A 12,420-nucleotide genomic window follows, 5' to 3' on the forward strand; every position below is an offset into this window, starting at 1 on the left:
GGGGCTGCCCCACAATGGGAAACCACATTGAACGGCCGACGTAACAGAAAATCCCGCGGGCGGGTCGAGGCTGAAAAGTGGCATGGCGGGGCGGAGAATCCAACCCAAGTACAAGAACAAACCATCAGTTGCAATGCTGATGGGGAACCGACACGTTGGGTGCGATTCTCCGCTCCTGCGACTAAGTGCCCACGCCATCGTGAATGCCGTTGAGGTTCATGACGGCGCGAAATGGCCCCGATATCGACCGATTCAGGGCCCGAAAATGGGCGAGGATCGGGGCCGCGAGAAACTCGGGGGGGGGTGTGTCGCTAAAGCAGCGTCGTCAGCGCGCGCCTGGCATTGGCGGCGCGTAAAAGCGGTGCCACGTCATCCGCCACCTAACTGGCGTCACCCGCGCATGCGCGGGTTGGCCGGCTCCAGCCAGCGCCAACCCGCGCATGCGTGGTTGCCGTCCTCCCTGAGGCCGCCCCGCAAGAAGATGTCGGATGGATCTTGCGGGGCGGCGAAGTAAAGGAGGTCCACCTTCAGAGAGGCCGGCCCGCCAATCGGTGGCCAGACCCCTTTTGACTGCAGCCCCGGTGAAAGAACCCCCCTCGCCCACCCACAGGCCGCTGTTCCCGCCGGCAGCGACCAGGTGTGGAATTTGGGCAGGCCGCTTGGCCCACCCGGGCCGAAGAATAGCGGGTGTAGCGGAAAATCGCCATTTTGGGTGTCCCGGCGATTCTCCGGCCTGCGCCGCGCAAAACTTGACGGGGCGGTTCCCGCCGCTTGGGTGCATCGCGGGAGGGCGTCGGACCGGCGTCGCGGGGAAAAATGGCACGCCAGGCAATTCTCCAAACCGGCGCGGGTGCGGAGAATCACGCCCGTTGTATTTGATATAAATGAAATTTGAAATCCCAGTTAATTACCAAAACAACAAAGCGTTATCGGGTTTATACAAACAACTTTATTTAGTAAAGTCGTAACATAAACAATTATAAATACCTTTCTTAGACTCTAGCAGCCGATATTAACCTGGGGCAAAATTCTCCGGAAATGGCGCAATGTCCGCCGACTGGCGCCCAAAACGGCGCAAATCAGACTGGCATCGCGCCGCCCCAAAGGTGTGGAATGCTCCGCATCTTTGGGGGCCAAGCCCCAACATTCAGGGGCTAGGCCGGCGCCGGACGAATTTCCGCCCCGCCAGCTGGCGGAAAAGGCCTTTGGTGCCCCGCCAGCTGGCGCGGAAATGACATCTCCGGGCGGCGCATGCGCGGGAGCGTCAGCGGCCGCTGACAGCATTCCCACGCATGTGCAGTAGAGGGAGTCTCTTCTGCTTCCGCCATGGTGGAGACCGTGGAGTGGGGGGGGGGGGGCGCCAACCGGCGCGGCGCGATTCCCGCCCCCGCCGAATCTCTGGTGCCGGAGACTTCGGCAACCGGCGGGGCGGGATTCACGCCAAACCCCGGCGATTCTCCGACCCGGCCGGGGGTCGGAGAATCTCGCCCCAGAAGTAGACATGGATTAATAAGAAAACGGTGATCTACGACACCGCAAACTGTACATTAAAAGGCAATCACAGCGACTACAGATCCTCGGAGCTGCTGAGCAACACACCCAAAAGTCAGCCGGGAGAGCCAGGGCAACATTCTGATGAGTTGCATTTCATTGTTAAAACCGTGTCTCAATATTTTTCGGGCATCTGATTGCTTCAACAATCGTTCCGAAAAAGGAGCATTTCCTCAACGACTGCTTGCCTCCCAATTTCTTTCTCTGAGATCCCAACCCTTCGAATCCACAAAATTTCCCTCCAGCTTCGAATCACCTGCACGATTCTCGCTCTTCGGCTTCAACATGCCCAAAGTGACAGCTCTCCACAAGACAGATCATTTTCCGCAAACTGAGCTGATACGTGAACGCCAATGTAGAACTGGCCACCGGCAAGGACCAGCACATGCCGCCAACTTCTCATCTTCGCATGGGATTCCGTAAGGAACAGCTGCACTGGAGTTACCAGCTGACTCCGAGATCTCTCCCATCCCGGCTCCTCAGAGCGAAATGCACAGCCGCTCAGCTGGATGTATCCAAGTAGATTCGTCTCCCAATTGCTCCTGACTAATTCTCCAACTGATGTTCCCTGATCCTTGAACTGAGTTGACTGACCTATTACCACACCCAATCTCCACTCCCCTCCTCTCTCCTCCGCTCTTCCCACCCCCAAACGCGCACACACAGACACCACTACCGATGGTGTTCCATCTCTACGATAATTGAATGTATGATCCTCAGAGCATTTTACTGTTTACATGTTACAATCTGCAGTCAACTGCCATTTCCTGATCTTCCAACACGGTGGGCAGGCGTCTTTAACTGACCGGAATTAAGAATTAAGACTGTGGCCGGGACCCAGTCAGACTATCTGATAGCTCCTGTCTGTCTGCCTGCCTGTCTCGGTCTCTCTCTGTCGTTCTTGAAGCACTCACCAACTCAAGAGTCTGATTATCAGTAGGAGACAGTCTCTGGGTGGGCCTGCGTCTGTGACAGGCGTGAAAAGATGGCCATGGAATCGATACACACTCAAGAAGGTTCTCCCTGTCCAGGGTACATAGTTAGCGGGTACTCCTTACCCAGTAGAGCACAAAAGTTTCTGTCTGTCCCGGTGACAAAAGATAGGGCCTCGAAGGATGGGATGTCATCATCATAAAGAAAGCTCTAATCTTAATATTGTTGCAACAAAACACAATTCCAGACTTTATCCTGAAAATGTAACGATGTTTTATAAAAAGTAACTGTAGCACATTGAATCATCTGCCCTGTATGAATAGGCGGAACTCGTTGACAGACTGGACTGTTCACGCTTCAACATCAGTGAAGAACTCTAAGGAATTGCAAAGCAGGATTTCTGATCACAATTCAAAGTTGTCGGTAGGAGCAGCACGTTATCCTCCCGTCTCTCACTCCCTTCGTTCTCCGTCTCCCTGTCTCAACGTGTCTCTCACCTCTCCCTCTGCCTCTATCCCTATCTCTCTATCACTCTCTTTCGCTGATCATTCTTTTTCTCTGTCTCTATTTTCTCTCTCGATTTCTGGGCGTCATTCTCCGACCCCCCGCCGGGTCGGAGAATGGCCGCTGGCCGCCGTGAATCCCGCCCCCGCCCCCGCTGAAACCTCCGGTACCAGAGATTGGGCGGGGGCGGGAATCGGGCCGCATCGGTTGGCGGGACCCCCGTTCAATTCTCCGGCCCGGATGGGCCGAAGTCCCGCCCAGAAATTGCCTGTCCCGCCGGGGTAAATCAAAGCTGGTATTTACCGGCGGGACCAGGCGGCGTGGGCGGGCTCCGGGGTCCTGGGGGGGGGGGGGCGTGGGGTGATCTGACCCCGGGGTGCCCCCACGGTGGCCTGGCCCGCGATCGGGGCCCACCGATCCGCGGGCGGGCCTGTGCCGTGGGGGCACTCTTTCCCTTCCGCCTCCGCCACGGCCTCCACCATGGCGGAGGCGGAAGAGACTCTCCCTACTGTGCATGTGCGGGAAACTGTTGGCGGCCGCTGACGCTCCCGCGCATGCACCGCATTTCCGCGCCAGCTGGCGGGGCAACAAACGCCATTTCCGCCAGCTGGCGGGGCGGAAATCCCTCCGGCGCCGGCATAGCCCCTCAATGTTGGGGCTCGGCCTCCAAAGATGCGAAGCATTCCGCACCTTTGGGCCGGCGCAATGCCCGTCTGATTGGCGCCGCTTTTGGCGCCAGTCGGCGGACATCGCGCCGTTGGGGGAGAATTTCGCCCTCTGTCTTTATCTCTGTCTCTCCCTCTTATTTTCTGTCTCAGTTTCTCTCTCTTGCTGTCTCTTTATCTCTCTCTCATCTGTCTATCTCAATGCCTCTGCTCAGTTTCTTTACCTATATTGTGTCGGTTTCTCTCTCTCTGGTTCTCCACCCTCTCCCTATGTCTCTGTCTGTTCTTTACGTCATCCATGTTGAACTAATTTCCATAGTTTGTACCGGGGTGCATTGTGTCAGACTTAACCATTTACCCTCTCAACCCGCATGTCTTCAACACTCCCTCACAACTTAATCAAACATATTTGGGGTTGGATGTGGAGGGTGTGTCAGGCTTGTGCATAAATGTGCTTTCCAGGGTTGGGGCAAAGGTCTGGTCATCATTGCTGGGGATAAGACCATAAGACATAGTAAAAGAATTAGGCCACTCGGCCTATCAAGTCTGCTCCGCCATTCAGTTATGGTAGATATTTTTCTCATCCCAATTCTCCTGCCTTCTCTCCATAACTTCTGATTAATCAAGAACTCAGTGATTTGGCCTCCACAGGCTTCTGCAGCAAAGAGTTACACAGGTTGATCACCCTCTGGCTGAAGAAATTCCTCCTCATCTCTGTTTTAAAGGATCGTCCCTTTAATCTGAGATTGTGTCCTCGCTTTCTAGATTTTCCTACAAGTAGAAACATACCCTCCATGTCCACCCGATGCAGTATCCTGCAACTTTCAAAAAGTTCCCCCCACATCCTCCCACACTCCAACGAGTACAGACACAGCGTCCTCAACGGTTCCTTAAATGAAAAGCTCTTCATTCCAGTGACCATTGTTGTGAATATCCTCTGAACCCTTTCCAAGGCCAGCATGTCCTTCCTCAGACACGGGGCCCAAAACTGCTCACAATACACTAAATGGGGTCAGGCTAGAGCCTTATACAGCCTCAGAAGTGTATCCCTGCTCTTGTATCTAGCCCTCTTGACATTGCATTTGCCTTCCAAACTGGTGACTGAACCTGCACGTTAACCTAAATAGCATCTTGAACGAAGACTTCCAAGTCCCTTGGCCCTAAGTATTTCCTCGCTTAGAAAATAGTCTATGCCTCCATTGCTCCTCCCAAAGTGCATAATCTCACACTTTACCACATTGTATTCCATCTGTCACTTCTTTGCCCACTCTCCTAGCCAGTCCAAGACTTTCTGCAGCCCTTCTGCATCCTCAATACTACCTGTCCCTCCTCAGATCTTTGTATCATCTGCAAACTTAGTAACAGTGCCTTCAGTTCCTTCTTCCAAATCATTAATGTATATTGTGAAAGGTTGTGGTCTCAGCACCGGCCCCCAAGGCAGACCACTAGTCACCAGCTGCCATCGTGAAAAAAAAACCTTTCTCCTTACTCTCTCCCTTCCTCCAGTCAGCCAATACCAGGATCTTACCCTTAACAACATGGGCTCTTAACTTATTATACCGTTTTGGATGCTGTTGGGGGGATGACCTACCGGGAGATGACCTATGCGGCACCTTGTCAAAAACCTTCTAGAAATGTAAATAAATCATGTCCACTCATTTGTCTAACTTCCTTGTTACCTCCTCAAAGAACTCTGTCCATGCCACTCATACTCTTGTAGACCTCAGGTCGCCTCTCACCCTCCATCATTCCAGTGTCAACTGGAACAGATTTGTCAGACATGACCACCCGTTGAACAAGCCGTGCTGACTCAGTCCTATTTTATCATGCACTTCCAAGTACTCAGCGGTCTCATCTTTACTAATGGCCTAAAAATCTTACCAATGGCGTAAGTCAGGCTAAACGACCTGTACTTTCCCGTCTTCTGCCTCCCCCCCTTCTAAAACGGCGGTGTTACGTTAGTCACTTGCCAGTCCTCTGCGACACTTCCTGCCTCCAGTGATTCATTTAGGATCACCACCAATGCCTTCACAATCTCCTCAGCTATCTCATTTAGAACCCTGGGATGTAGTCCATCTGTTCCAGGTGATTTGTCCACCTTCAGTCACAGAACATAGAATATAGAAAAATACAGCATAGAACAGGCCCTTCGGCCCACGATGTTGTACCGAACCTTTGTCCTAGATTAATCATAGATTATCATTGAATTTAAAGTGCAGAAGGAGGCCATTCGGCCCATTGAGTCTGCACCAGCTCTTGGAAAGAGCACCCTACCCAAAGTCAACACCTCCACCCAACACTAAGGGCAATTTTGGACACTAAGGGCAATTTATCATGGCCAATCCACCTAACCTGCACATCTTTGGACTGTGGGAGGAAACCGGAGCACCTGGAGGAAACCCACGCAGACACGGGGAGGATGTGCAGACTCCGCACAGACAGTGACCCAAGCCAGAATCGAACCTGGGACCCTGGAGCTGTGAAGCAATTGTGCTATCCACAATGCTACCGTGCTGCCCTTAAGAACAAATAAATCTACACTATATCATTTAACCGTAATCCATGTACCTATCCAATAGCTGCTTGAAAGTTCCTAATGTTTCCGACTCAACTACTTCCACAGGCAGTGCATTCCATGCCCCCACTACTCTCTGGGTAAAAAACCTACCTCTGACATCCCCCCCATATCTTCCACCACTCACCTTAAATTTATGTCCCGTTGTAATGGTTTGTTCCACCCGGGGAAAAAGTCTCTGACTGTCTACTCTATCTATTCCCCTGATCATCTTATAAACCTCGATCAAGTCGTCCCTCATCCTTCTCCGTTATAATGAGAAAAGGCCTAGCACCCTCAACCTTTCCTCGTAAGACCTACTCTCCATTCCAGGCAACATCCTGGTAAATCTCCTTTGCACCTTTTCCAAAGCTTCCACATCCTTCCTAAAATGAGGCGACCAGAACTGTACACAGTACTCCAAATGTGGCCTTACCAAAGTTTTGTACAGCTGCATCATCACCTCATGGCTCTTAAATTCAATCCCTCTGTTAATGAACGCTAGCACACCATAGGCCTTCTTCACAGCTCTATCCACTTGAGTGGCAACTTTCAAAGATGTATGAACATAGACCCCAAGATCTCTCTGCTCCTCCACATTGCCAAGAACTCTACTGTTAACCCTGTATTCCGCATTCATATTTGTCCTTCCAAAATGGACAACCTCACACTTTTCAGGGTTAAACTCCATCTGCCACTTCTCAGCACAGCTCTGCATCCTATCTCTGTCTCTTTGCAGCCGACAACAGCCCTCCTCACTATTCACAACTCCACCAATCTTCGTATCGTCTGCAAATTTACTGACCCATCCTTCAACTCCCTGATCCAAGTCATTAATGAAAATCACAAACAGCAGAGGACCCAGAACTGATCCCTGCGGTACGCCACTGGTGACAGGGATCCAGGCTGAATATTTGCCACCCACCACCACTCTCTGACTTCTATCGGTTAGCCAGTTTGTTATCCAACTGGCCAAATTTCCCACTATCTCATGCCTCCTTACTTTCTGCAGAAGCCTACCATGGGGAACCTTGTCAAATGCCTTACTAAAATCCATGTACACTACATCCACTGCTTTACCTTCATCCACATGCTTGGTCACCTCCTCAAAGAATTCAATAAGACTTGTAAGGCAAGACCTACCCCTCACCAATCCGTGCTGACTATCCCTAATCAAGCAGTGTCTTTCCAGATGCTCAGAAATCCTACCCTTTCCATTCCTTAGCCTACCACTGAAGTAAGACCAACTGGCCTGTAATTCCCAGGGTTATCCCTAGTCCCTTTTTTGAACAGGGGCACGACATTCGCCACTCTCCAATCCCTGGTACCACCCCTGTTGACAGTGAGGACAAAAAGATCATTGCCAACGGATCTGCAATTTCATCTCTTGCTTCCCATAGAATCCTTGGATATATCCCGTCAGGCCCGGGGGACTTGTCTATCCTCAAGTTTTTCAAAATGCCCAACACATCTTCCTTCCTAACAAGTATTTCCTCGAGCTTACCAGTCTGCTTCACACTGTCCTCTCCAAAAATATGGCCCCTCTCATTTGTAAATACAGAAGAAAAGTACTCGTTCAAGACCTCTCCTATCTCTTCAGACTCAATGCACAATCTCCCGCTACTGTCCTTGATCGGACCTACCCTCTCTCTAGTCATTCTCATATTTCTCACATATGTGTAAAAGGCCTTGGGGTTTTCCTTGATCCTACCCGCCAAAGATTGTTCATGCCCTCTCTTAGCTCTCCTAATCCCTTTCTTCAGTTCCCTCCTGGCTATCTTGTATCCCTCCAATGCCCTGTCTGAACCTTGTTTCCTCAGCCTTTACATAAGTCTCCTTTTTCCTCTTAACAAGACATTCAACCTCTCTTGTCAACCATGGGTCCCTCACTCGACCACCTCTTCCCTGCCTGACAGGGACATACATATCAAGGACACGTAGTACCTGTTCCTTGAACAAGTTCCACATTTCACTTGTGTCCTTCCCTGACAGCCTATGTTCCCAACTTATGCACTTCAATTCTTGTCTGACAACATCGTATTTACCCAATTGTAAACCTTACCCAGTTGCACGCACCTATCCCTCTCCATTACTAAAGTGAAAGTCACAGAATTGTGGTCACTATCTCCAAAATGCTCCCCCACTAACAAATCTATCACTTGCCCTGGTTCATTACCAAGTACTAAATCCAATATTGCCCCTCCTCTGGTCGGACAATCTACATACTGTGTTAGAAAAGCTTCCTGGACACACTGCACAAACACCACCCCATCCAAACTATTTGATCTAAAGAGTTTCCACTCAATATTTGGGAAGTTAAAGTCACCCATGACTATTACCCTGTGACTTCTGCACCTTTCCAAAATCTGTTTCCCAATCTGTTCCTCCACATCTCTGCTCCTATTGGGGGGCCTATAGAAAACTCCTAACAAGGTGACTGCTCCTTTCCTATTTCTGACTTCAACCCATACTACCTCAGTAGGCTGATACTCCTCGAACTGCCTTTCTGCAGCTGTTATATTCTCTCTAATTAACAATGCCACCCCCCCCCCCACCTCTTTTACCACCCTCCCTAATCTTATTGAAACATCTATAACCAGGGACCTCCAACAACCATTTCTGCCCCTCTTCTATCCAAGTTTCCGTGATGGCCACCACATCGTAGTCCCAAGTACCGATCCATGCCTTAAGTTCACCCACCTTATTCCTGATGCTTCTTGCGTTGAAGTATACACACTTCAACCCATCTCCGTACCTGCAAGTACTCTCCTTTGTCAGTGTTCTCTTCCCCACTGCCTCACTACACGCTTTGGCGTCCTGAATATCGGCTACCTTAGTTGCTGGACTACAAATCCGGTTCCCATTCCCCAGCCAAATTAGTTTAAACCCTCCCGAAGAGTACTAGAAAACCTCCCTCCCAGGATATTGGTGCCCCTCTGGTTCAGATGCAACCCGTCCTGCTTGTACAGGTCCCACCTTCCCCAGAATGCGCTCCAATTATCCAAATACCCGAAGCCCTCCCTCCTACACCATTCCTGCAGCCACGTGTTCAGCTGCACTCTCTCCCTATTCCTAGCCTCACTATCACGTGGCACCAGCAACAAACCAGAGATGACAACTCTGTCTGTCCTGGCTTTTAACTTCCAGCCTAACTCCCTAAACTCGTTTATTACCTCCACACCCCTTTTCCTACCTACGTCGTTGGTACCAATGTGCACCACGACTTCTGTCTGCTCCCCCTCCCGCTTAAGGATCCTGAAGACACGATCCGAGATATCCCTGGCCCTGGCACCCGGGAGGCAACATACCTTCCGGGAGTCTCGCTCGCGACCACAGAATCTCCTATCTATTCCCCTAACCATTGAATCTCCTACAACTATTGCTTTTCTATTCTCCCCCCTTCCCTTCTGAGCCCCAGAGCCAGACTCAGTGCCAGAGACCTGGCCGCTAGGGCCTTCTCCCGGTAGGTCATCCCCCTAACAGCATCCAAAACGGTATACTTGTTTTGAAGGGGAACGGCCACGAGGGATCCCTGCACTGTCTGCCTGTTTGTGGTTACCTCCCTGTAACTCTTCTTTATCACCCCCTCTGCCTCCCGGATGATCCGAAGTTCATCCAGCTTCAGCTCCAGTTCCCTAACATGGTCTTTGAGGAGCTGGAGTTGGGTGCACTTCCCACAGGAATAGTCAACGGGGACACCGGTGGTATCCCTCACCACCTACATCCTACAGGAAGCCTAGCCTCCATCCCCTCTTACCTTACAGAATATAGCTGCCCTGTGGACCAACTGGATCTCCGCCCTCTGACTCTGCTCCCAGTCAGCTGCACTCTTTGTAAACTCCTGGCTCTCTTCTCACTATTTGCAGAAACGTAGGAAACAAAATGAAAAGAGCACCTTACTCCCTCCTCACCTAACTCCCTCAGTCACCAAACTCTCAATATAGCACTCAAATGCACCAAATTCAGCACTCCCTCAGTCACCAAACTCTCAATATAGCACTCAAATGCACCAAATTCAGCACTTCAGACCTTTCAGATTCCCCTGAACCCCCCCTTTAGTGATGGCCACTACACTCACCTCAGTGCCCTAATTCCCCTGGCTGTCTGGATCTTCACCGCGAGGACTGATGCAAAGTAACTTTTCAGTTCCTCTGCCATTTCTTTGTTTCCTATGACTCCTTCTCCAGCCTTATGTTCCAGTAGTCCAATGTCTATTTTTGCTTATCTCCTAACTTTTATATATTGAAAAAAACTGTTCCTGTCTTCTTTTTTATTGCTTGCTAGCTTGCCCTCACATTTCAATGTCAACAATGAATAAAAATCCTCCACAGTATTTCAGAATCTAAGGACATCCCACAGTTACTGTTGATATTTCCACAATAGTGTAAATTGCCCCAATCGTCACTGACATAATTAGGGGATAATCTGTTCCTTGCACTGAACTACATGTTACTATTTATACCAGGTAAAAAGGGATAACTATCCCTTGTGTATTAATGGCAGTGATCATGCGATGTTCATTGACCAGTGGAGGCACATTGAAGGTAATTGGTTGATAAACTAGATGGAGGCCGAGGAGAACTTGCTTTTTACACAGTGAGTTGGATCTAATCTGGATAAAAGCGGATGATGGAATCTGAAACCAAAAGAGAAAATGCTGTAAAATCTCAGCAGGTCTGGCAACATCTGTAGGGAGAGAAAAGAACATAAGAACATAAGAACTAGGAGCAGGAGTAGGCCACCTGGCCTCGAGCCTGCTCCACCATTCAATGAGATCATGGCTGATCTTTTGTGGACTCAGCTCCACTTTCCGGCCCGAACACCATAACCCTTAATCCCTTTATTCTTCAAAAAACTATCTATCTTTATCTTAAAAACATTTAATGAAGGAGCCTCTACTGCTTCACTGGGCAAGGAATTCCATAGATTCACAACCCTTTGGGTGAAGAAGTTCCTCCTAAACTCTGTCCTAAAAAGAGCTAACGTTTCGAGTCCAGATGACACTTTGTCAAAGCTAAAAGACATAGAAAGTTGGAGATATTTATACTGTGGGGTGAGGGACTGAAAGATGAGTTATAGCCACATAAACCAAGGGAAAAGAGTACTAATAGCCACAGAAACCAAGAGTGCTAATGGCAGTCCACGGAGAGAATAAAAGGTGTGAAAGGCCTAACAGCAGAGAAACTAAAATCAGAGTGCAAGCGGTGAGAGATGTAGAGGGAAGCAAAGAGGAGAAAAGGTAAGAAGAGGGGGATAAGATGGGGGAAATATATGTATAAAGAAAGACAGGAAATAGATAAAATGTAAAAGACAGGGGGCGTCATTCTCCGACCCCCCAGCGGGTCGGAGAATGGCCGTTGGCCGCCGTGGATCCCGCCCCCGCCGGTTGCCGAAGTCTCCGAAGGGAGAAAAGTCGGCGGGCCATTAATGGCGCCGCTGACTTCGGAGAATGGCACAGGTCTGCGCAAGGCAGCCGATTTTTGGCCTGCCGATATTCTCCCTTCCGGATGGGCCGAAGTCCCGTCGACGTGATGACCGTTCACGTTGACGTAAGTCGAACCTCCTTTTCATCGGCGTGAACCTGTGCTCCAGGTTCACGCCGACCAGCGTGGAGGTGAGTGACGGCCTGGGGGGTTGGCCGCTGGGCAGGCGATGGCGTGGCCGCAGTCTGAATGTGTGGGGAGAGGTGTGTCTCGGGTTGTGTGTGTGTGTGTGTGACGGGGGGGGTGGTGGTTAGAGTGGGCTGGGCTCCGGGGGAGTGCCGGGAGGGGGGTCCGTGCCGGGGAGGAGGATGGGGGGGTCCGTGCCGGGGAGGAGGTTGGCATCCGTGCCGGGGAGGAGGTTGGGGTCCATGCCGGGGAGAAGGTTGGGGGGGGTCCGTGCCGGGGAGGAGGTTGGGGTCCGTGCCGGGGAGGAGGTTGGGGTCCGTGCCTGGGAGGGGGATGGGGGGGGTCCGTGCCGGGGAGGAGGTTGGGGGGGGTCCGTGCCGGGGAGGAGGATGGGGGGGTCCATGCCGGGTAGGAGGTTGGGGTCCGTGCCGGGGAGGAGGTTGGGGTCCATGCTGGGGAGGGGGATGGGGGGTCCATGCCGGTGAGGAGGTTGGGGGGGGTCCGTGCCGGGGAGGAGGTTGGGGGGGTCCGTGCCGGGGAGGAGGATGGGGCGGTCCGTGCCGGGGAGGAGGTTGGTGTCCATGCCGGGGAGGAGGTTGGGGTC

At 51.3% G+C, this 12,420-nt stretch overlaps 1 long non-coding RNA gene across 1 annotated transcript in view; it reads left to right on the plus strand.

The window, feature by feature from the left end:
• Window positions 1–2,838: 2,838 nt before the first annotated feature.
• LOC140396099 (uncharacterized) overlaps window positions 2,839–12,420 on the plus strand; it is a 122,641-nt gene continuing 113,059 nt past the window's right edge. Inside the window, exon 1 of the long non-coding RNA XR_011936449.1 lies at window positions 2,839–2,907. This is a non-coding gene — a long non-coding RNA (uncharacterized lncRNA). The remainder of the gene's footprint in view (window positions 2,908–12,420) is intronic.

Source organism: Scyliorhinus torazame, chromosome 19 (genome assembly GCF_047496885.1).
Source record: "Scyliorhinus torazame isolate Kashiwa2021f chromosome 19, sScyTor2.1, whole genome shotgun sequence".
Taxonomy (NCBI): domain Eukaryota; kingdom Metazoa; phylum Chordata; class Chondrichthyes; order Carcharhiniformes; family Scyliorhinidae; genus Scyliorhinus; species Scyliorhinus torazame.